Source organism: Heterocephalus glaber, unplaced genomic scaffold (genome assembly GCF_053883595.1).
Source record: "Heterocephalus glaber isolate CG9 unplaced genomic scaffold, H.glaber_assembly_v1.0 deba00001859, whole genome shotgun sequence".
Classification (NCBI taxonomy): domain Eukaryota; kingdom Metazoa; phylum Chordata; class Mammalia; order Rodentia; family Bathyergidae; genus Heterocephalus; species Heterocephalus glaber.
The window spans coordinates 1174522-1195397 of NW_028258500.1; the positions used below are offsets into that span (position 1 = coordinate 1174522).

A 20876-nucleotide genomic window follows, 5' to 3' on the forward strand; every position below is an offset into this window, starting at 1 on the left:
CCCACCTCTGTCTCCCTCAAAAGCCACATCAGTGCACAATGTGCCATACAGCTCATCCCCTTAATGGCCACCCTGGGAATAATCACAGGAACTGGAATGGGGATCAGGGACCCAGGATTCTGTTTCAGAGTTCACCAGGCTATCAAAAGAGCTCACCAAGGGACTCAAAGAAGTCTTCTACCAACTTGCACACTAGCAAGATCAAGTAGACTCCCTGGATTTAGTTGCTCTTCAAAACTGCAGAGGCCTTGATGTTCTGACACCTTTATAGAATGGCATATGTGCTCTGCTCCAAGAACAATGCTGCTTTTAGACCAACACACCCAGTCTCATCAGAGATGGGGTAAAATGTATTTGTGAACAGGCTTCCAAACTGCTTGAAGGCTAGTGCAATGATCTATTTCCCCTTTCTCTTCATTGTATCCTCCTCCTCCTGGCACCCTAATGTGTATTATTCTTTTCCCTCTTTTTCTCTTATTACTTCTTTGTCTCTTATTTTTCTCTTATTACTTATTACTTTTCTCTTATTATTTTTTCTCCTATTACTTTTTTCCTTATTGCTTCTTTTTCTCTTATTACTCTTTTCCTTTTCTTCCTTGTATAATTAATCTATTCCAAACATAATTTTCAAGAAACAATAGCAGCAATCTCCCAGGCAGCTACACAAGGATATCTCCAAATGCCTTTCCTTCTCCAAAACATTTTTAAAAATCCCCATTTGTAACCCCATTTTAACAAGAAGTAGCCAAGAAAAGAACAATAACCAGTTTTCCTCTACCCCTTTAAAGCCAAGAATGATATAATTCAGAGAGGGACACCACCAGTTTGAATGAGCCCACCTGCCATCTTTGAGAAATGTGGGTTTCATTTTACTTAGATCATAGAGGATAGGTCAGTAGTTCACAGAATACACATCGGGAGGCCAGAAGCAGTCCCTTGAGGACATGTCAGTAGGCCACAAAGGATATGTTCAGTAGGTTCTTAACAGTCTCCTAAGGACATGTCAGCACATTACAGAAGATACACAGGACAAATAAGAAACCCAAAAACCTGCTTTTCTTTTGAGCCAGCCCCTCAAAAGACCAAAACAGTGTAATAAAAATGTTTCTTAGCATGGAAGAGATACTGTTTCTGTTCTCCTCACACAGAGAGATTGCTCTTAGGTTTAGCAATAAACCTGCTTGGACTGTTAAATTCACATTCCCTCTTTCCCACTCCCTTTCTTTCCTTCCTTCCTTTTGCTTTTCTTCTTTCATCTTTTTTCTTTCTTTCTTTCTATCTTTCTTTTTGTCCTTCCTTCCTTCCTTTCTTCCTTCCTTCATTGTGGTCCTCCATATTGAACCCAGGGCCTTTGACTGAGTTGCATCTCTAGCATTATTCTATTTTTGATTCTGAATTTGATCCAGGGTCTCCCTCTTTCACTAATTCACCTAACCTTTAATGAAACTTATGATCCTCCTACATTGATCTCTTACAGAGTTGGGATGACATGGATAGGCCACCATGCTGGGCAACATTTGCCTATTCCTGAAAGATGAAAAGTATTGGTGTTATCAGGTAGTTTCTTTACAAATGGCTCACCAATGAAATGAATTTCAGGTTCTTCTTGCCTCAAACAAAGAATTGGATAAGATAACTCAAAAATAGAACCAATAGCTTATTGAAAAAGTGACAAGTGAACAGGTATGGGAGAAACCAGCCCTGAAGAACAAACCTGGGAAGAACAAGAACAAAAGAAAATAAAAGCAAAAATGAAAATACATACTGCATCTGAAAAACACAGCATGAGTCACTTGGGGAGTTCATGATAGTGAGCTTCCCACAGTGTCCAGGCTTCTGTGCTTTCCACATCTTGTAGGAACTCTAGAGATGTTTTATATATATACGGTCCTGGCATGTTGCCACTGAAGGATGGAAAAATTCACTGGTCTCACTCATTTCCAAGCCAGCTTTGCCATGACTTATCCCCTAATATAATTCAGACTTTGAGGGCTGGGGATTTAGTTCAGTGGTTTTGCCACCTACCTCCCAAGTGGAAGGCCCCGAGTTCAATCCCCAGCACACAAAAAAAAGACTTTGATAAGGATTGCATCAATTTGGCTCAGTTCTTATTAGTAGCACTGCTATCTTAACAATGAACAATATTCTAGTCTAAGCATATGAGATGTTTTTCCAATGAATTTTTGTTTCCTTAATTTTACTTGCAATATAACTTGCAATGGATAAGTCATGCACTTGCTTGCTCATATATATTCCTAAGTGGTTTGCTTCCTTTCTTCTGTCCCTGAAGAGCTGTAGATGTAGTCTCCAAAGGGAAGATGGAGAACCACTATTTAGCACAATTTCAGGGCACTTTGCAGGACTGATAATCTGCATCACAGAAAATGAGTTCTGGAGATGAGGTGCATCAATGAGAGGTATCCAGGGGTTGCTTAGGTGGCATTTTAAAGACATATTCAAAATAGAGTGTGGGCCTAACACGATTAGAAAAAATGCAGCTGAGTGAGTCACTTCCCCTCCTCCATTTCATTGTAAACAGTACCCTATGCTTATTCCTGCTTCAACTGTTTTAAGAGAATTGGAAAATAAAATTTAAAAGCTTAGAAGATTACTTATGTTCTAGGCAAGAGTACTTGCACAAAGAACCTCCTAGCCTGACATTCTGGTCACCTTTACCTTATTTATATCTCATTACAGGCTCATAAATATGCACAGTCACATAAATATAATTAAGATCAGAGTAAATTCTTGGATAGGCATTTCTTCTAAGAGTTCCCAAGATGGCTCAGCACCCTGTCAACAATACCGAGAGTTTCAGTGATAGGTACCTAAAGCACTCCTATCAACCATACCTAGAATTTTAGTGGGATGTACCTAAGGCAGAGGTGAATGATGTTTAAATTCCAAAAGCCTGAGTTATCACCCTTCTACTGTAGTTGTTCATACTTGTGAACTCTGTGCAGTCTTTTTCTTGTACCTTGGCATATTTCTTGGTCTATGTTATATTTTTATTGGCACAGACTGGCCCTGAACACTACTTCCAATGATCTTCAATAAACATAGCTGCTTACTACAGGTGTACAGTTGGCAATATTTCCTGGTTGTAGACAAAAACCTGGACTAATATTGGACCATTCAATTGTAACATATGGTGAGCAGGAGAGGAGAACTATTTGGACAACACACAAGAAAATTCACTGGACAACAGCCAAGATAATTAACTGCACAGCAACCAGAAAACCTTTGCAGAACTCAGCAAAAGTGGCCAACCAGAAATGCAGCCAGTAAGGAACATGAGAACAGCCTCATCGATTCCTCCAATTCTGCACTTGAATGTCTTCTTATCCACTGAGAAGAGTTCCATACTAAGACTCTAAAAAGCGATCATCTGTGTTCCTGTGTAATAAAAGAATGGCCTATGTATCCACTTGGAGAAGACAAGACATGACTGACCCTTTGCTTCTTAAATATAACCTGCTATTCCAATTATATCTTTAAGAAATCAGAAAAATGATCAGAGGTGCCTTACATTCAAGCCTTTAAGGCACCTTACCAAAGGCCTGATCTGTACAAGAGATAATCTGTTCAAGAAATAATCTTCTCTCAGGACCTGATGCTGCAGAAGACTCCTGCCTGTCAGCTCCTCCTCATCCCAGGTTACTTCTTCAGCAACTTGCTCAGTCAGGATGATCAGGTGATAAAGACCATTGCCTGAGTCCGCTCCATAATAGATCTGGTGTACTTACCATAGCACCCCAGGTTGAGGGAACTCAAAACCTAAGCACTACACTGCTAAACACCCTCAAGAAGTGGCATGTGTATTGGGTAGATTCACTGAGGATGCCAATAAGTTTTCTGACAGTTTCCTTACTTTAACAATGGCTTTTGATCTGACCTGGAAAAATGTCCATTTCATTCTGGACTCCTGTTGCACTACAGAAAGGACAAGGATTATGAAGCCTGCAGAGGACGCCAATGATGAAGCTTTTGCAGCTTCACTTTCTGATAGTCAACAATCTGCCATGTTATTTGGGTCCAAAGAAAGCCCTAAGTGGAAATAAAATAGACTGGTTAGAGAACACAATGGAATATCATACATCAAGGTGATTTTATCTGGTATCAACAATGGATGCCTAAACCTGTGAACTATGATAAACTCAGATCTATCAGGCAGGGCTCCAGTGAGAACTCAGTTGCTTCTCAGCTTCACCTTAAGGAGGCACTCTGTAAATACACTAGTTTAGAGTCTGTATCTAGAGAAGGTCAGATTAATTTAAGGAAGTACTTTATTAGTCACTCTGCTCCAGATATTAGGAAAAAGGTTCAGAAACTCCAATTGGGCCTACAAACATTAACCAAGGGGTCAATGAAGCTTATTTGGTGTTCAATAACTGTGATGAAGTAGAAGAAATCAAGAACTGGACAAGGAACAGATACAGGCTAATGCTATGCTCCCCCAATTTTATAAGGCTTGCAGTGCTATGGTAAAGCAAGATAAAGAGTGATGGAAGCAAGTCAGAATGCCTAAAATGGAAGCAAACAGGGCAGTGGACAATTAAAACCCATCAGGCAGCCTAGCCCTTTTAATGTCTGTCAGTATATGGAAGAAGAACACCGGCATCAGAAGAAGTACTGCCTTCATTCCCAGAGAGGGATAATGGCCAGGGAAGAAGGCACAGACCCAGAGTGAAGATGTTTCCTGAGGCAGCCTGCAAGATTCCCACACAAGAGTATCAAAATTAATTCACAGGAGACTCCAGTGATTCTAGATGTATTACAAAAACAAATTGCATTTCTCTGTGATATGGGGTGACTTAATCAGTTGTAGTTTCTTATTGAGGTCAGCTTTATCTCATTGTAAAGTTGTTGGTCTTGAAAGAGTTATTGGAATGTTTGTTCATTTGATCTATAACCTGACATTGGGATTATTTCCCTTTCCAAGCTGCCTTTATGGTGACACTGGAGTGTCCCCTACCAATAACTGGAAGAGATATGCTCTTCCTACTTAGCTTCACACTGATACTCAAACCTGTGTCCTCATTCATAGGGACTCAGGTAATCTGACCCCTTGATGCCTGACCTCTCTGGGGAGAATTGATCCAAAAGCATGGGATGCAAGAATCCTGGAAAGGGCTGTCAAGGTCACTCCAATAGTCATTCAGCTAAGTGTTCCTAATCTATATCCTCACAAAAGACAATGTTTCCTTAAGAAGCTAGTCTGGGGGTGTTGAAACCCATTATTGATAGTTTTGTCTACAGAGTTACTAGCGTCATGACACTTTCTGTTCAATATACCCATTTTAGCAATACTCAAACCACTGGGAGAATAATGCCTAGTACAAGATACCAGAGCCATCAGTGAGGCAGTGCCACATATCCATTTATTAGTAGCCAACTTATATACTCTTTTAGCATAGGGCACAGAACACACTAAGTGGTTGTCTGTCCTTGATCTCAAAGATGCTTTCTTTTCTATTCCTGTTGATCCTAGCTCTAAATATTTTTTGCATTTTAATGGGAAGATCCTCAAATAAGACATCACCAACAATATATTTGGACTCTCTTGCCTCAACACTTTAGAGTTAGTTGCTGCATATTCACACCGACTTTAGCTTAAGCCCCAAGGAAATTAAAATTCAAAATTGGAGGCCTTCTGCAGTTTTTAGATCACCTCCTCGCTTGTAGCTCCACTAAGGCATTATAAGATTCAACTTTTTGGCAAGGAGGAGGACAAGGTGTCCCAATATAAGGCCCAGATTTGTTTAATGAACAACTGCAGGCATTCTTGTCAATGGCAGGCTTCTGCCACATATGTTCACCCCATTTGGGAGTAATAGCCAAACTCTGTATGAGGCAACTCAAGGACAAAAAATAAAACCTGTAAAATGTACAGAAGCCACTCAACAAGATTTTAAAGCCTCAACACAGGCCATGATGCAGGCCTCATCATTAGAAATCCCAGATCTAACTAAGCCTTTTTCTTTCTTCATGGCTGAGAGACAGAGGGTAACCATAAAAGTACTAACTCAGAATCAGAGCCAGGAAAACTGACTTACTTTTCCACATGATTAGATGAAGTGATACAAGGCTGGCCTACCTCTCTGCAAACAGCAGGCAAACACAACCACTTAGTTCTAACCTGACATCAAGTTAAGACTCTCATATAACTCAAGAGACACATGTGGATGACTGGAGCAAGGTTCACTAAATATCAGATAATTCTTATTGAAAACACCCAACTTTCTCTTCAGCCTCACACTGTTTTAAACCCAGCCACCCTCTTCCTAACCAACCAACAGACAGAATATGAGTTTGATCAGACCATTGACCAAAATTGTGTCAGCTTCCCCAATTTGAGAGACCAAACATTAGCAGGGCTTGCTAGCACATAGTTCACTAATTGCAAGCAGTTTCATAAAGTATACCATTAGGAGGGCAACTTTAGCCATAATCAACCCCATCCAGGTTATTGATGCAAGAGGAATCCCCCCTGGAACTTCTTCTTAAAAGGCAGAACTTTTTACCTTCACCAGGCTCTCCATCTTGTCCATAGCAACAGGTTTAGTATAAATACTGATTCTTTCTGGTGTTACATCCATATACAGCCATCTAGAAAGAAAGAGGAATTTTGACTAGATGTCTATCTCCAATAAAACATGGACGAGAAATTCCCAACCTTCTCAAGGTGGTAAATATCCCAAGTGATTTAATAGTTGTCCATTGCCAGTGAATCAGGCTTTCTTTGACCCTGTCTCCCAAGGTAATTGTAACACAGATTCCACTGTCAACTAGCCCATTCTTCAGTATGATTCAGGCCATCAACATCTCTGTTCATGGTCCCATTCTAAGGTCTTGATTTAGAACTGGGATACTCTATAGTAGAGCTACAAATTATTTGTAATGAGGGAAGAATTCCTAAGGGCCTCTGGTGGTGGGTGGGAGCCAGACTGTTCTTGCCACAACAAATGCAGTATAAAGTCATTAAGACCCTACATGAAACCTTCCATTCAGGGTAAGGTATTACCACTGCTATAGCACATAGGCTCTTTATAGGGCCTAGTGTCCATAATTTTTTAACTAAGGTCAGTAAGTCATGTCAGTAAGGCATATCAGTCTTCCATAACTGATAGACTCATTCTCCCCTATTGCCTTAACAAATGCAAAGTGGATCTTTCCATGGAAAAGATTGGCAAACAGACTTCACCCACATCCCCACACATAACAAATATACACAACCCCTGGTATGTGTTGATATCTTTACTGGGTAATACGGGCCTTCACTACCAGGCCAGATTGGGGTCTAGAAATGAGAAACATCCTCCTTAAAGAAGTAGCCCTAGGCTGACCTGCCTATGTCTATCTAGAGAGATAATGGAGCCTCTCATGTCCCAAATCACACAGGGATTCACCAAAGCACTAGGAAGTAAGTATCATCTCCACACTAGGGGAAATGCCAGTCACCAGGAAAAGCTGAGAGAGCCAGTCAAACTCTCAAAGGGATCTTAGCCGAGCTGTGTCAAGAAGCTCATCATAAGTGGGTAGATTTTCTTCAAATTGTCTTAATGTAATCTTAATGTAATCAAATTGCCAAGTGTAATCTTAAACTTTGCACATTTGAGATACTTTTTAGAGGCCTCTTTTGACTACTGATTTACTCACTGACACTAAAACCCCAAACTCCTTCAACATGTAGTCCATCTTGGAACTTTCTGACAGGCCCTCCAGGAACATGGAAGTAACATTATTCCACTGCAAGGATTAACAACAATTGTCATCCAAGTTTCCTCTGGTGACCAGGTCATAGTCAAGACCTGAAAGAGTGTGGACCACAAGACCTAATCACAGTCAAATGGAAATGCCCTTACACAACCCTATTAACCACTTCTGCCATCAAGGTACAGGAAATAGGTAGTTGGATTCATTTCTCCAGGATACAACCCAAGCTGCTTGAGACAACAGAAGATGAAGAAGAGGGACTATAAACTTTGTACACCTGTGAACACCAACCACTCTGTTCCATCAGATAAGTAAAATCAAACAGTTTGCTCTCTCCAAGTAGGCTGTGTGAGTAGACTTGTTATTGTCTTGTTTATTACACTTAAGGTCCCTGTTCTGTTATAAAATGATATATTTTGGGTCTTTTCTGTTTCCTTTGGGATCATCCTGGATTATTTTAAAAACTGCCTCTAGTAGTGGTAATAAACAGTAACTACTTACATGAGGACTTAAAGCTAATCACATCTTTCTCCTGTTATCAAGAGCTACCAAATAACGTGGATGACAGCCTAGACCAGGATTCTCAAACTTATGGCACATGTGCCCCAGTGGGAACTTTGTATCATTGAAGTCTATAAAAGATCAACCAAAAATGTTCACTATTACTGGCCTAGATAAGCTTGACCAGAATATTGCCTTCCCTTAAGACCAGATAGACTCACCAGCCACATATACAATGCTATAGTAGACTAGATAACCTAACAGAAAGGGTTATGTTTATTCCAAAAGGAAATTCATTTCTTATGTCAATAGGTCCAAAATAGTAAGACACGACACAAAAACAGGTTGACTGTGCTTCCAAAATCTGTGAAGAACTGTTTGAATCATGGATATCCTGGCAAAATGTCTGGAATTGGAGGGGTCTTGGTTAATATCCCAGACCTGGACTTTATTAATGCTTCTAATAATCTTACAATTGAGATAATATATACTTAATTTCTTTGTTAAATTTCCTTCTCTTGTTCAGCAGCCATCAAACTACTTGTAGTGGCCATATCTCAAGATCAGAACCTGTTTTCTTGTCCACAGTTCATCAAGAAATCCTCAAAGGAAAAGATCATCTCCTTTGAACTTATAGATTAGTCAGGATAAGGGTGCCTTAGTCTCCATAGGTAGGGTCAATGCCCCTATCCAGCTGCAAGTAGCTATCAAAGATTGAACTTGCTCCTTCAACATCCTCAAAGTTTTTGGGGGACCAGGGCTTTAATGGAGGAATAGTACAGTTAAAAGCAATGGAGATGTGTGAGTCACTCTATTCCCTCCATTTAATTCTAAGGAGCACCCTATTCTTATTCCTAGTTCTATTGTCCTTAAAGAGGAGGAAAAATAAAGTAAGAAAACCTTAGGAGATAACTGATGCTCTAGGCAAGAGCACATATATGCTGTCTCCCAGCCTGACCTTCTGGTCACCATTGTCCTCCTTCCATCTATTACAAGCTCATAAGTATGCACTGTATCTCATAAAGATAATTAAGATCAGAGGAGATTCTGGAAGGAGCACGGTGCTGAGAGCACTGAAGATAGCTCAGCACTCTGTCAATCATTCATATCAATAAAATCTAGAGACTCAGGAGGAGGCACCTAAAGCATAGGTCTCTGGCCTTTAAATTCTGATAGCCTGAGTTATAAACCCCTTTTTTCTTATGTAAATTCTGATTTTGTAAAGAGCTTTTCTCTCACCTGGGGGCACATTTCTTAGACAGGGTCATACCCTTTGCAGAACAAACTGAACCTGACAACAACTTCTCATGACCTTCAATAATCTTAGCTGTTTATTATATACTACTGGGTGTACACTTGGAAATTCTCTACTCCTTGTACCCAAGACAATTATTGGCTTATTCAACATATCTGCATTCATAAGGTCCATGGGAATTGTGTGTTATCATGTGTCTTTCAAATTTTGAAAGTAAAATAAAGATTTTCTCATGTTCATAAGATTCTACCCAGTGTGGGGCATTTTATGTAATCAAAATGAAATAGAATGAAGTAAAAGCTCTACTAAACTGCTTACATTGATCATTTTCATGCTTGAGGACATGATATAGCCTGGTCACACCCCTCCCCAGTTTTGTCAGGTGGGAAAATTTACCGCCTATGGGAAGAACAATTACAGATAAACTTGGTGCTGTCAGGAAAGGCCACACGTCCCAGCCCTTGGTTCCAAGAAACATATGTACCATCTCCTGGCCTGAGGAGCACAGATTCCCCTTTCTTTGCCCCAGAACCTTAAGGTAACGAATACTCTGACCAATGCCTGGCAACCAGCTAGCAAACTTTTCTCTATTTAAGTCTATGCTTTTCCCCCATTCTATGCTGGTTCTGCTCAGACAGTTGCCTGTTTGCCTTGTCTGAATAAAATAGCTTCATTTTTTTCACTCAAGAAAAGCTGGGGTAGTTTCTCTGCTCTTCAAATCTCCATTACATCTAGTGAAAAAATATGGGATAGGGAAACTCTCCCTGGAGAGCTTCCATGCCTATCTTGAGTCTCCGCACTGTTGAGAACATTTGGTGACATCTCTTCCTCAGACTGCCTCAGATTGGTCTCAGACATTCCCTGCCAGTTGCCTCAGATATGGCAAGACAGTTCCCCTTTTTCCTTTTCCTAAGCTCCACTTCTCCCTGTCACAGCTGTGGCTTCCCTGAAGCACATCTTCCTTCCATTTCCTTTTACCCACTGAGTCTGTTCTCTTTTTTAACCCTTCAGCCACCAAGATTTTTCTCTCTTTATCCTCTTAACTGCCAAAATATAGAGAGACTCATTCTGCTTTCTGTGTTCCTTAAATCCAGCACTGGTTAAAGAATACTTTTGGAGAGAAATGGTCCTCCTTTGGTGGCTGGCCAACTGCAGAGATGTCTGCCTTGTCCAGTCACCCAAATCCCATTACAGCCCTGTGCCTCAGCTGAAGACATCTTCTATTGACCTTGTTGCTGGTCTCATTATCTCTCTCTGCTCTCCATGGGGAAACTCCCTCCTTCTATTTCCCCCTTCTTCTTTCCCTTTCCTCCCCACCATCCTTTCACTTACAAAACCTGAAACCTCTCTATCTCTAGATCCAAAACCAAATGCCTAATTTTTTTTTTTTTGCAATATTGCCTGGCAATAATATATACTTGAAAATGTATGTCAATAGCCAGAAAAATGGAACCTTTAATTTTTCCATATTGGGGGACTTAGATAATTATTGCCAAAAATGGGCAAATTGTCTGAGGTACCCTATGTTCAGGCATTCTTTACACTCTGGAGCCTCCCCACCCTATGTTCTTTCTGTGATTCCTCTCAAATCCTTCTTCTTTACTTCCATCACCAACCCCTCTGGTCCCATCTGACACAGACTCCTCCCTGACAACAGATTCAACTGATTTGCTCTTCCCTGGCAACTTCCCAGCCTTCCTTCAATGAATGAAGTCACTGCCATTCCCCAGACCCTCAGAGGATCCAACTGTCATGATGGGCAGAGACACCCCCATCCCCAGAGCTTCCTAATGTGACCACCAAAGCTGCTTTCCTCCCTTCCCCTGAACCTTCTGCCACTCTTCCCAGTTAGCTCCCCACCAGGCTACCTGTTTATCCAACATTAACCCCTGAATCTAACCATCCTTCATATGGTGTACCCAGCCCTATTCTGCTCCATTCCTGGTCCAAATTATGGTTTGGGCATGCCCCCTTTGCCCCTACTTTGACTCCAAAGGCTTACTCCCCACCACTCAATTCCATCTTTCTGAGGTGGCTTGGGTAGAAGAAATTGTCAGTGTTCATGTTTCTTTTTCTCTTACAGATCTTTCCCAAATTAACCAGCATCTGGATTCCTTCTCCCCTGATCCCACCCAATATATCCAAGACTTCTAATACCTAACTTGGACACATAACCTCACTGGAACAATTTAAATATTATCCTCACCTCTGTGTTCTCCCTAGATAATTGAGAATGAGTAATCTCCTTGGCCCAATCCTATGGGGATGAATGCTACCTTGCTCAGGATCTGGGAACATAGCTGATGGAGATAACATTATTGACTACTTAGTAAAGGGGTTTCACAGTGCATTCCATAAGGCAGTTAATTTTGACAAGCTCAAAGAGGTCACTCAGGCCATAGATGAAAATCCATCCTGATTTATGGTCCGCCTGCCTCCCCTTAGGTGATCTGCCACATTAGACTCAGAAAAACCAGAGGGGCAACTAATCCTTAAAATACACTTCATTATTCAGTCTACCCCAGACATTTGTAAAAAAAAAATTTCAGAAGCTTGGGACTGTGGCGAAGCCCAACCGACCTCCAATGCTGCTTGACAAAGTTCCAGCTGGGGGAGAGAAAGGGTGGAACACATCGTACCTTCGTGTTTTATTTTTTCTTGCCATAATGTTTATAATTGTTACTCTGATCACAGGAGTCATTGTGTTTGTGACTAACAACAAACTCTCCATGAGGCAAATTGGTAATGCTATATTGAAATCTGATCTGGCTCACAAGTCCCAAATTCCAGTTTCTCTTAGCTCTATTGCCACATCCACTCCTAAAGAAACCTCTCCTAAAACCCCCTCTGTTTCCCCCACTACTATAACTCCCCCTCTTATTGCTGACATTCTTTTACTAAAGGAGTCTTATGAAGAGATTTAAAGGACAGATTTTAGATGTAAGAAATAGTGGAAAATTGGAAAAAGAAAGAATGTTAAGACAGGTAAATGCATTAAGGAGGCAAGTTACTCAATATTTCTCAAGGTGCTGTAAATATCTCCTGCTCATGGACTATGAACTTAAATGACATTTAGTTAAGATGAATAGAGGTAAAGAAAAATAGAGAGCTAATAGCAAACTATATTAACCATTGTGCAGTTTCTCAAGGGCCAGTTGGTGACCACAAGTTTGACATTTAATTAATTAAATCTTGCTTGTACCCCTGCTGATAAAGAATTTTTGATTAAGTTACCTTCTGTTCTGCTTAGGTGTGGGTAAATAAGGGGACAATTGTAATTTTTAAAATGTATTCATGATGTTCAATGAAATGAATCAGCTTAGAAAAAATATACTCTGTTTAGCAAAAAATAACCTTTACTCCAATAGAAATTGCTAAGGCAACCTAAAATGTAAACATGTTCTGCCCAATGCTTCCTAGCTATTGCTTAAAGATATAAAAATAAATCAGACCCTGAGACTTTTCAGAGGGAACCTGAACATTGCTTGTGAAGGTTCTTTTCTCATCGCCGGCCCAGGACATCTCCCCTTCCTACCCTACATCAACATCGACTGCAGCTGATCTGCGGCAGGACTGGCCCTCTAAATCCACAGCATGACCTAACCGTTTGGGCTTCAAGGTCTTCAATAATAGAGATGAAAGTGCCAGAAAGCAGTGTGTTTCTGAGCTGCAGATGCTAGCTTCTGTCATAAGAAAATGCCCAAAGTCAAACACTGGGTTAGCCACAAAGGGATCAGTGGCACTCCCAACTCAATGTGCCTCTCCAAGACTGTTGTTCAAATGCCACCAGAATGGTCACTGGACAAAAGTATAACTGCAGCTCAGAATACCTCCCAAGCTGTGTCCTTCCTGTGGTGATGTCCACAAGAAGTCAGACTGCAAGCCACTGGCAGCTGCCTCTGGGTCATAACCCCAGGGACCCCAACTGGCTCCTTCCCAGAATGCTTGGCCTGACCACTGAGGACTGATGCCATCTGGAAGCCACAGAGGGCCCCTGGACTATCTCAGACACTGAACTCTAGGTAACTCTAGGAATGTCATGCAAGAGTTCATGACACAGCCTGGAAACCACCACTCCCAGAGTAACCAGGTAGGAAAGTTTGCATTCGAGTGAAGACATGTTAGAGACAAATTTGATGCTGGTTGAAAAGATCATCACATCCCAGCCCTAGGTTCCAAGAAACATCTGCACTTCTGCCCAGTCCAAGGAGCACAGACTGCCCTATCTTCATCCCTAGAAACTCAAGGCAACAAATTATATGACCAACAACTAGCAACTAGTTCTCTACTTAAGTCTGTGCTCTCCCCCTATTCTATGGTTGTTCTGTTCAAAGTCAGTCTATCTATTTGCCTGCACTAAATAAAACACCATTTTGTTCACCAAAAGCAAGCCCAGGTGGTTTCTCTGGTCTGTGTCTTCATTAAAATCATTTTTTCTGTCCAATATATGTTCTTCCATAGCCTCAAAGAGACCCACAATCTCTGAAGTTTTTACTATGTTACTTAGAGACTTATGGGGTTTTCCAGAAAAGTGAATACTTTCATGGCCCTGAAAGAATTAAAGTCTTGAAAACTCTACACGTTCTATACATTTATAATTTTTATCTAGAATGAGTAATACATAAAATTTAGGGAAACTGGGACATATGAAACTTGACCAAACTGTTTACATTCTTCAGATTTCTTTAGTGTAGGTCACTTGTTATATTGAAAATGAACTTGAATATATCAGTTCCCAAATTCTTTGCATTCATAAGATTTCTGCGCACTCTGAATCCTTTCATGGATCCTAAGTCATTAGGAAACTTGAATGCTTTCCCATGTTGCTTACATTTATAGGATTTCTCTCCAGTGTGACTCTTTTTATATCTATGAATAGAATTAAAATATCTGAAGGCTTAATCACAATTCTTACATGCATAAGGCTTCTGTTCCTTGTTACTCCTTTCCTCAGACCTTATTGGACGCTGCTCAGGCCCCCAATAACCTGACCAACTGTACAGTGGCAGGATTTTAAAAAGACAAGATCTTAACGCATAAAGGGGGCCCAGGACCGTCAACACTCTTATCAGGCTAAGACACTGTCTCCTGGAGCTTGCCACTATTTATGGAACATGAACATTCTAGAAAGGTTAAGGGTTGGTGCATGGAACAGTTAAGTGGAGAGCCCTGACCCAAGCAGGCTCCTAGAAACAAGGAAATGAAACCTTCTAGCAAGAACAGCTCATTGATTAATGGAAAATGTGTTTCTTCCATGGATTAATTTTTGCCTCTATAGGAGTTTTCTGTATGAGTCATGCTGCTCTTAGCTGCATTATTGTCTTGACATCTAAGATGTGACAGTATCATGGATCATTGAGACCTGCTATAACCAGTGTTGTGGGAATTGTTCCATTCCCATACACCAACTGCTGGGTCTTCAGGGAAGCCATAGTGGGCTAATAGGCAGACTCAAACTTTTAATATGAAAGTTCAATTTGTGAATTTTTAGCTCACACAGGGTAGTCTCCATCAAGACCTTATGAAGACATTCTCACAGTAATTACATTCATAAGGTTTCTCTCCAATGTGAGTTCTGTTACAATGCCACAAATAAACAGAATGTGAAATGGTTTTCCCAAATTGCTTGTATTCACAGTATTTATCCACTGTGGGTTCTTTTGTTTCCTATAAAAGAAATAGAACATTTGAATGCTATGTATGTATTCCTCATATACATGCAGTGTCTATCCAATGTGAGTCATGTAACAAACTGAAAAACAAGACCAGAAACCATGAACACTTTCCCATGTTTCTCATATTCATAGAGTTACTTTTCACTGTGAACACTTTCTGGGACTAGAAAATAAACAGAATGCCAATAGGATTTCAGAAATTAGTTACATTCATAGGGTGAGTATACATTGTGAATCTTTTTGTAGACTCAAAAAGAAACAATCCCTAGAGGAGTTCCCATATTGCTTATATTCATAAAGATTTTCCCAAATAAGATTTTTCATAAATTATTAACTTGAATTAATGAAATCTTTTCCATTTTCCTTACATTCATAGGGTTTTTCAGGAATGCCTCTACCTGGACTTCAATGAAATAAAAAACTGAACATTTCCCCCATGGTTTTTCTTTTTCTTTTTTTTTTTCTTTTTCCTTTTTCTTTTCTTTTTTTTTTTTTTTTTACCAGGGATTGAACTCAGGAGCTTGTGCTGAAGGCACAGTGCCACTGAGCTAAATCCCAACTCTGCCATGTTTTTGAACCCTATTGCTTTCTTGTCAGGGTATATCTTTTCATGCCAACAAATTGAATTGCAATGGTTAAATATTTTCCCATAAAATTTACATCTGTTACATCCAGATAAATGTAAAATGTGTATCTTGATGTATGCAAGAGAAATGAAGGCTTTCCTACTTTCCATATATTTACATGGATTCTCTCCAGTATGAATCCTTTTATGTACTTTAAAAGAATACAAATGACTGAAGGCTTTTCTATATTTCTAAAATTCATTGTGTTAGCATGGAATGGGCTAATATAAAAATCTAGGCTCGTTTGTATGACGAACCAAGAATGGCAAGCATACAATGCAAATGGCAAATCAAAAGCAGCTACTTTTACTAGAGATCATGTAAAACTGTGCTCAGGGCAAGTGCTGGGGTAACAAAAAGCACAGCACATGGCAGAAGCATGTAGCTAAAATCAGGCTTTTCAAATTTTAAGACAGGTACTTCAGTGTAAGTACCTCCCACTGAATCTCAAGATGTGATTGATAGGAATGATGAACTTGATGTTGTGTTGTGTCAGTGGCTCTCAACATGTATGCTCACCCCAGAGTTCACTGTGACTTTAATTAATGTATGACATGTAGTAAATATGCATGAACTCTTACTGAGCCTGGGGTAGGGTGAATGTGACTGAAGATCAGACTGACTAGAAGATCCAGTACCCATATACTTTTGCCTAGCGCATCTGCTTTTTTCCAATTTTTTACCTATCTTAGGAAAATGGAAGCCTGAATGACTCTAGAGTGCTGTTAAAATGTAAATGGATGGAAGGAAGTGACTTTCTCAGTTGGATTTTTTCCATCTGTACTGATAGGAAGCCCTTCAGAGGGAGTCTTTTCAAGCATTAGATATTAACTATGAAATAAAGACTTTCATATGCAGTTGACATTGATAATGCACACCTCTAGAGTGTAATATTGTTGGTCTTCCATTCTCTAAAAGACATTTTTAATTGTGAATATTTTTACCATCATACATTTTCTTCCAATTGGGAGCCTGTTCATTTGAAAGGAGTTTTGAGAACTTTAGCCTTCTCCACATAGTTTGAAGATATACAGTTTCTTTCAATTTTCTGAGTCTCACACGTGACTGGGTAAAAGGGACGTGAACTCAACAATCCAAGCAGGTTTATTCCTAAACCTGAAAGGCCCTCTCTGTGTCAGCAGAAGAGAAAAGGTGTCTCTTACAGGATAAGAGGCTTTCCTACAGCATTTTTGGTTGTCTTTTTAGGGGTTGGTTCAGAGAAATGGTGGGCTTTCAGGCCTCTGTTTTCTTTGCAACCTGCTGACATGAGGTAGTTACATGTCCTCTGTGAGCTAAGTAAAATGAAACCTACATTTCTTTAAAATGGTGAGTAGGCTCTTTTAAATTGGCAATATCCCCCTCCTGACTCTATCAACATGATTTATGTGTAATGGCAGTATGCATCTATTAGAATAGGAGTGATACATGGAGACTATTTCAGAAATCTTACATATGAATTCAAACTAAAAGAAAGTATCTTGCTCAGTTTAAAAGGAGTTATCTCCCTAAAGACCTGTCCATACTTACAGAGCTTTTTTTACTCACCTGATATTTCTACATCATTATTTTTGCTTAAAATAAACCTATTATAACTTTGCATCTAATATAATACATATTACTATATACTAGATTTATATATGCACTGTTAGCCAGGGAAGCTTGTTTTGTGCACCAATGAATTTGTTTGAAATTAAATAGACCAAATTGTCTGAAATTTGATGACAGATAATAAATAATATATTTGTTTTCACATATAGGAATTTCTTATTACTATTGTTATTTTGCCACCAATAAACATATGTAAATTTAAATGTGTATATATTTTAATGAAATTTTCATATGAATAAAGAAATTTAAAATGAGCTTCTTTGTATTTTAAAAATTTCCTGATGTGCTAAAATCATCTAATGTGATTGTGATTTTCCTGGATACACATGGTATGAAATGAGCACTCATTATCAGAAAGAATCCTGAAAACTGCATTATACTGGACACATAAATAACATCCTACTGAATAGTCTATGGCTAGAAGAAAAGATAATGTATATTAGAAGATGTCTTCACACAATCATGAAACATAATGTACTAAAATGCTTGGAATGGGTAAGTGATTTAGCTCAGTGGTTCCACCACCTGCCTCAACAGTGCAAGATCCCGAATTCGATCCCCAGTATCAAAAACTTAAAAATTAAAATAATAAAATGCTTGGATTACAGTGAAAACTGTTCTAAGAATAGAAGAAAATATCCAAATAGTCTAACATCACACCTCTATGACTAGAAAGCGAAGAAACTAGATGTGAAATTATTAGAAAGAAGAAAATAAAAGAGAACAAGTATAAATCAGAGTACATGAAAACTACAGAAAGCATCAGTAACATGAAGTGTTTTTGTGAAATTAAGACCAATTAGAAAAGAAGCTTAGGAAAGAGAAAGAGAAGATGCAAGTAAATCAGTTCTAGTTTATGACATAAGCAATTAAGTAGACACCCCTATAATATAACCAGACACTAAGAGAACTGCATCTAAGGGGCAGGCAGCACATATGAGTGGTGTGATCTAAGGCAGGAAAGGCATTTGAAGCATGCCCAAACAGTCACTCTCCTATCATTTCCCCAAACACCAGTGTGTTCTGTGTCCATGGGATATCTTGCCCACTGCCAGCCCCACAGTGCCCACACCAGCACCCTTCAAATTCAGTTTAAATGTGCTGAATTCTGTGAGGTCAAGGTAGTTCTGAGAGTAAAGGCTGCATAGAGATTCTTCATGGGATGTGAACAGAGTTTGGGCAGGTAGAGAGCCAGAAACAGTGGAATGACCAGAGGGTGTTGCCCAGGAGACTCACCAAGAACATTAGAGAAAGAGTAGGTCCAAGCAGCTGCAGAAATTACCACAAAATGAAGAAGACAGAGATCAAGACAGTCTTTTCACAAAGCAGTGGAAGACTGGATCCTTGACCAGGAACATGTTGCCCTCCCCACCCTGCAACAAAACAGAAACTAATCAATCTTGAGACACAGGTAAACTTCTGGCCAACTATACCCCCAGGAATGCAACTTAAATCAAGTATAACACTGCAGAAGGAACATGGCAAGCCCAGCAGTTCTTCTGAACCTGCCTCCATACAAGTCATAATTTTGCTAATTGTGAACTTAAGAGAAACACACTGGTTGAATTCCTACTGCAATAAAAATCACATCAAGAGGATGCCTTGCATTTTTTATATGAGTAGTTTTATTCTTTCTGTCATTTCCTCTCTCTCAATATGTATATATAATATATATAATATATATATTATATATATGTATAGTGTGTGTGTGTGCACACTTTAGTATAAATACTACATATACTACCTTTCATGGGAAAGTCAGGTTAACCCTCACGAAAAATTGTGCACAAAGGGTCCAAACACAAGCCTTTTGCCAACATATTAACTTGTTCTGATCTTTTCACAGCTTCCCTCAATCTCAAATTTTACTCCCCAACTTCCCTCCACATCACTTTTCTGGCCACAACAAATATTAAACACCTCCTTTACCAGCCCTCCACTCCAGTTATACAAATAATATTAACAAAGCCCAATTTGTTCTTTTTTCATTAGCTAGTATGTCTTTTTCACTTTCCTTCTTTCTGAAGTAATCTCTTCTGTTATGGTTTGCATCTAGATGTCCCCCTGAAGCCACATTCACTCACAAGTGGCTTTTTCAGAAGTGGCTAAATCCAGGCTGTATGATGCTGGAATTAAGGGCATGTGATTACTAAACCAGTACACTGACGGGTTTGGCACCATACTAATCCCAGTAGTTTGGCTAAGATAAAAGGGACAGAAAGACACTGCTAAGGTCCTCTGTTGCTTTTGCTACCTTGTGGACACCATGAACTGTTTCTCATCAGCAACAGCCCTCTGCCATGTGTCATTTTGCTTTGGAGCCAGACAATTATTTACTGAAACCTCTACAAATTTTGAGCTAAATAAACCTTTCTTCAAGTTTGCTGTCAGGTATATTGTTGCAGCAATGAGAGAAAATTAACTAAGACAGAATTTTGGTACCAGAGAAGTGGGAACATTGCTATGAATATATCTAACCATGTTGTTTAGGAGCTTTTGGAGCTGGCTTGGGAGAAGACTTTGTAAGGGTTTGGAGATGCAGGCTGAAAAAGTAGAGCTGGAACACCTTAGGGTGTACTATCTGGGAGAGAGTGGTCAGAGTTCAGAATAACAAAACCAGAAAAGAGTGGGCTCAAGTGGCTTCTATTAGGAAGAAGGATTGCATTGGCATTGGACTCCATATGATGTGTGTTTTAGCTTGGCAGAAAATTTGTCTGTGTTTTGTTCATGTCCAGAGCATTTACCTGACACTGAGATTAAGGATGGTGGACTAATTAGTCTTGCAGAAAAAATTTCAAGGGAGTCAGCTGTTGAAGCTCTGGCATGGCAACTGTTGGGGTCTTTTAGCAAGATCTACCTTGAGAATCAAGAGCAAACATCCAAACAGAATGATTTAAAGTGTTTGAGTTTGGCCAAAAAGGACACTCCAGTAAAGTTGTGACTGGCAAAGATAGAGCAGAAGAGATCATGATGGCTGACAAGGAATAGAAGAACAGAAAAGATGGCCTGAGTGCATCACAAGAAGGAGCAGGACTCTGCTCTTTGCAGCCTCAAAATTCCAAAAGTGAAAGACTTTGCTTTGAAAAGAAAGCCACAGAGCACCATGTTCCAGAATGGCAACACCTGCACCATGTTCCAGATTGGCAGCCTAGAGAATTTGTTCCTCACATTTGGATTCAGAGTGCTCAGTCATCCAGGCACTGAAACCCTACATCCAAGAAGGTGGGAAAACTAGCTACTGCTCCAACTATCAACAGACCATGTTATCACCCACATGGCACTAGTTTTATGTGCATGCAGAATGGAAGAGCTGTGGAGTCAAGAAAACTTCCACCAAGAACTCAGAAGAAAGCCTCAAAGACCAGGAAGTGTGCCCCTGAGAAGACAGTGTGTGAAGCTAGGAGTATAAAGCTAAAGGTGCAGTGGAGATCTGAGAAGTTTGGAGAATCCAGGAAAATGAATCATCCGGAGAAAACTATAAGAATTTGAGCAGAG

The 20876-nt window shown here is 39.8% G+C and overlaps 1 long non-coding RNA gene across 1 annotated transcript in view; it reads left to right on the forward strand.

Moving 5' to 3' along the window:
• Nucleotides 1–19009, forward strand: part of LOC147820566 (uncharacterized) — a 58219-nt gene extending 39210 nt beyond the window's left edge. The window contains exon 3 of the long non-coding RNA XR_015448399.1: nucleotides 11556–19009. This is a non-coding gene — a long non-coding RNA (uncharacterized LOC147820566). The remainder of the gene's footprint in view (nucleotides 1–11555) is intronic.
• Nucleotides 19010–20876: the final 1867 nt, after the last annotated feature.